This window comes from Echinops telfairi, unplaced genomic scaffold (genome assembly GCF_000313985.2).
Source record: "Echinops telfairi isolate 266 unplaced genomic scaffold, ASM31398v2 ScPeMD7_2;HRSCAF=8, whole genome shotgun sequence".
Lineage (NCBI taxonomy): Eukaryota > Metazoa > Chordata > Mammalia > Afrosoricida > Tenrecidae > Echinops > Echinops telfairi.
This window is the reverse complement of record NW_022103898.1, coordinates 3626156-3630789: the sequence shown is the minus strand read 5'-3', so window position 1 is coordinate 3630789 and position 4634 is coordinate 3626156.

Genomic DNA, 4634 nt, shown 5'->3' with positions numbered 1-4634 from the left:
TTTTAGCCATCCATGGCAGATCCGATTCTACAGACACAATCAAAGATTTATAAGCACATAAGCATGGTAGGCATATATACACATCTATATATACATGCATGTCATAAGCTTTCGTCATTTGCTAGGCATAGTGAGTTACACATTGAACTACTAGCCACAAGGTCAGTAATTCAAATCCACCAGCCATGCTAGGGAAGAAGAATGGGGCTCTCTACTCCTGCAAATAGATAAATAATAAATAAATAAATAATACATAAATAAACAAACAAACAGATAGATAATAAATAAATAAATAGATAGATAAAAAGAGCAATCAATCAATAAAGTCTCAGAAACCCCTAGGGGCACATCTGCTCTGTGCTGTGGGATCGCTATGAGTCAGAATCAAGTCGACGGCAGGGAACTTGGTTTCCCCGGTTTGGTCTTAGGGAACCCGCTGACACTATGGACTAAGCATTGGGCTGCTAACTACAAGGTCAGTGGTTCAAATCCACCAGCCACTCCACAGGAGACAGAGGAGGCTGTCTGCTCCTATCAAAACTGACAGTCTTGGAAACCCAGGGCGTCGTGGAACTCTGCACCTTTGCATCGCGCCCGCCCACAGGGCATCGTAACAGATCTGTGAGTCCCGTGCTGTGTGTAGCCTCCAGCCTCTCCGGCTTCCCGGGGGCTGTCAGAACTGTGCACTTCATCATAAGAGCTTCGTGTGGACTTCATTTACTCAAGTGAAGACTCCCCTACGGGTTTCATCCCCTTCTGATCCTCAATTGCGAGGAAGCTGGGGTCCCACACTCTCTTCGACTCCGTATCAGAAACGAGCTCTGCTTTTCTACATTGACCCTCAATCTGCGGGCCCATCGCAGCCCTCAGCTGCCCCTGCCCTCCCACACGACCCAACTCTTTCCCAGGGAAACATCCTGCTTGGCCAGAAGGAGAGTCAATGCGAAAGAAGTGGACTCTCCAGGAGTTGGACTCACACAGGGGCTGGAACAAGGGGTTAACACCGAGCACAGAGCAACGGAGCGAGGCTGGCGCGTGCCTGGGCAGCGTTCAGTTCTGTTGTGCATGGGGTCACTACGGGTCAGGCCCCTTTGATGGCACCTAAGCATGATGGCAAAGTGTGAAGGAGCAACAATGTCATTTTGACGACCAAGGAACACCTCATCCGAGCCGAGGCCTTTCCAAACATCTCCTAAACACGTGAACGCCAAGCCGTGAATAGGGGAGGCCAAGGGAGGATTGATGCCTTTGAACTTGGGGGATGGAGAAGAAGCCGGACGGACCACGAGCTGCCGGAAGAATGAGCAGATCTGTCTTGGAAGCAGAGCAGACAGGATGCTTCTTAGAAGAATGACCGGATTTCAGACACACTTTCAACACGTGGTCAGGAGGACCAGTCCCTGGAGAAGGACGTCATGCTTGTTGTAAAGCAGAGGGTCACCAAGAACGAGGGGGACCCCCAACAAGATGGTTTGACACACAGGCTGCAACACTGGGTTCTCACACAGCATGGGCTGTCGATGGGTGCGGGTCGGGGTCCTGTTCCAGCCGGTGCACCTGGGGGCACCGTGAGGCAGAACCCACTCAACGACGGCCCCTAACCACCCTACCTGGGACTGCTTGCTGCCTTTTGAGACTGTTGGCGATGTGTGTCGAAGGTTCTCTTTCTGGTCTGTTTACGCTTTCACCTTCCACAGCTGCCTCATCCAGAGTCTGTGCCCGGTGACTTACGAGGGCAGCACACCGGGTGACCTCTTCCTGCGGCTACTCGTCAGTCCAACCCGCCTGCTGCTCTCCCTCCTTTTCCTTGCCTCCCTGGGTGGGGCCCATGGACCAGACTTGCTGGCAGCTGTCACGCTGTGTGAGTTCATGTGCTGCTTGGCCTCTTCCTGTTGTTTTAGGTGCCATTGAGTGGGCTCTGACCTATGCTGACCCCGTGCACAACACAACCACACCCTGACCGCTCATGCACCGTTGAACCCATGGTCACGGCCGCCGTGTCACTCTGTCTCGCTGAGCACCTTCCTCTCTGGCTGCTCCCCCAACTTGACCAACCACGTTGTCCTTCTCCGAGGGCTGGTCTCTTCAGTCCTGGCCTCTTGCAAGAGGTGTGAATCTGGGGAAGTCTCACAGCTTCTCTCTGCAACACGGCGTTCCTGGCACACAGTCGCTGGTTGCTGTGCAGACTAACTGGGAAGAGAGTGTTCAGAAGCACCTGATGCCTGATTGCCACTGCGCCCGTGAACTGTGCCAGTGCCAGCTCTCGTGAGAATCGCTGGAGGATTGCTTCTGATGGTGGCGGTGTTACTGGGAGACTTTGCTCCCATCCACTCCCCTGGCCATGGAGCACAGTCCTCTCTTTTTCAGTTTCAGTTGCTTCACAATAGATGCTTTTGTTGGCTAGTTCTAGTTCCCCTTTGTTAATTTAGCCATCGCTATATTTATCTTCCTTATTTCCTTCCATTCACTTTCCTTAGTTAAAAAAAAAAAATCCCCTACTCTCTTGTATTGAATATGGAAATCTTTCTTAAAGCTCTGTTTTGTCCAAAACCAGTGAGATAGTTCAGGCCACAGATGTCTCCCAGCACCATTGCAAGAACACTGTGTGTGGTTTTCTTCTTTAATTGTCATTGTTGGGTGTCCTAACTCATGGTGAGCCTCTAGGACAGAGTTGGAGAGCCCCACTGGGTTCTCAAGGCTGGAAGTGTGTATGGAAGTGACTACCTCATCTCTCATCTCATCTCTCTCCTGAAGAGCAGCCGGTGAGTTCAAACTGCCAACCTGCCAGTAGCAGCCCCCCTATTCTCTTCTCTAAATGTTTTGTTTTTCATTTGGACTTTGGTTTCCTCATTGATCATTGAGATGTTTATGATCGCATCTCATTTGTAACATCTTCATGGGAAAATGTGTTAGGTTTTATGGCAACTTGAAGTATGGTTCTTGGGAGAAGTTAGGGGTGGAGTCCAACCTGTCAATCAGGTTGCAGACTGATGACATGTCCTTGGGGTGTGGCCTTGTGTATTGAGGTCGTTAGTTTATTGTGCCAACCTGGCCAATAAACACATGTGGGGTTAATTGAAGGGTGGAGGAATAAATGGCTCTGTGAGCCTCACAGTTGTCATGTGGAAGCCCACGGCTGCAGCTGGGGTCCACCCATCTTCTTCCTCTTTGCACTGTCCCTCGGCCATACCATTCCCAAGCTTCTGGAATGATTTCTCCACTTGGTCTCGTCACACTGTGGTCTGTGCACCATCTGCTCTCCGGCGAGTCTTTGGGATTTACTCAATCTTGCTCAAGGGCTAATCAGTAGTTGGTGTTTGTGACGAATCTGGGCTCTCTAAGGCAGGGACACTCTGTGCACAAGGGCCACAGAGTGACAAGCCTTCTGCCCTTGCAGTAGAGCCCGAAGCAAGGAGTTCATGTCTGTCTTTGAGTGATGGAGGCTCTGCAGGAGAATCCTGTAAGGGGCCAGGCAAAGGCCTGACCAGGCTCTGGTCTACGGTAAAGTCCAGCCCTGGTTTGACCACACTCAGCTCTGGTGGGTAAATAAAAAATCTGACCAGTCCTCCTTGAAGCAAATGTCTCCTCAGGTTAGGTGTTGGCTATTTGTATAATCTCCCAGGTGTCTCTGGACCAGGTGGTTCCCACCAGTTAAGTCTCTGGAGAAGGTTACAAGGGAAGACTTTTAGCCCTAGAAGCTAGAGTTGGGGGCACTGGCTGCTGAAGGGGGTTGGGGACAGCTCCAATGGCACTGATTGCAATGCACAGCATGATATTGGCCGGATGGATGATCTTCGTAAGCTTCTGTGTTCTTGACTGGTCGTGAATTGCGAGAGATGAATTTCTCCTTTGATCTGCCGTGCATAGAGAAAGACGAATTAAGATTTCCTCCTGGGATCTATGTGTATCTGCTTCCTCTTGTATCTCGTGAGCTTGTTACCTCTGAATGCTGATGCTACCTTATGAAGCATCCATTTCCATAATCTCTGTAATTGCTGGACCCCCTTTGGGATTGCACCTTTTCTTATTATGAACCGCCTCCCCCCGCCGCCCCCCGCTGTTTTATATAGTACCATTGGTTGTGAAATAAGCCAGGTCTGATAGATGTTGATGATTGTGCTTGCCTTTAAACAATGCACAGTCTGCATAGGCTTTTATCTTTAACCTCCTCCAGTTGCTTTGTCTCTGACCCATCTCTCCTCTGCAGGCCCCGGGGCTTTCCTACCCATGGCGGCCAGCCCCCCAGTGGAGTCTTCTGTGTTCGAGGTTCGTGGGGTGGTGGTCACACTTCTTAACCTGCTGCGCCTTAGGACAACACGTCACCACTCCGTCTTTGTGACCTTTACTCTCTTTGGTCTGTCTGTTCTTTTATTTACTTATTTGCAATGAACTTGTTTGTCTCTAAAGACTTCAAATCCATTTCAGTTTTACCCCCGCCCCCCCTTTTTAAAGGCACTCAGACCACTCTTTAGGTTTGAGGCACAAGGAGTCTAGAGGGTTTTATTTTCTGTGTGTGTGTGTGTGTGTATGGGGGGGGGTGTTTAAAGAAACATCCCATATATATATTAACCCAGCTCATCTCAAGAAATGAAATCAATAAGGATCTATATTAAGCCCTCCATATAGGTGGTTCC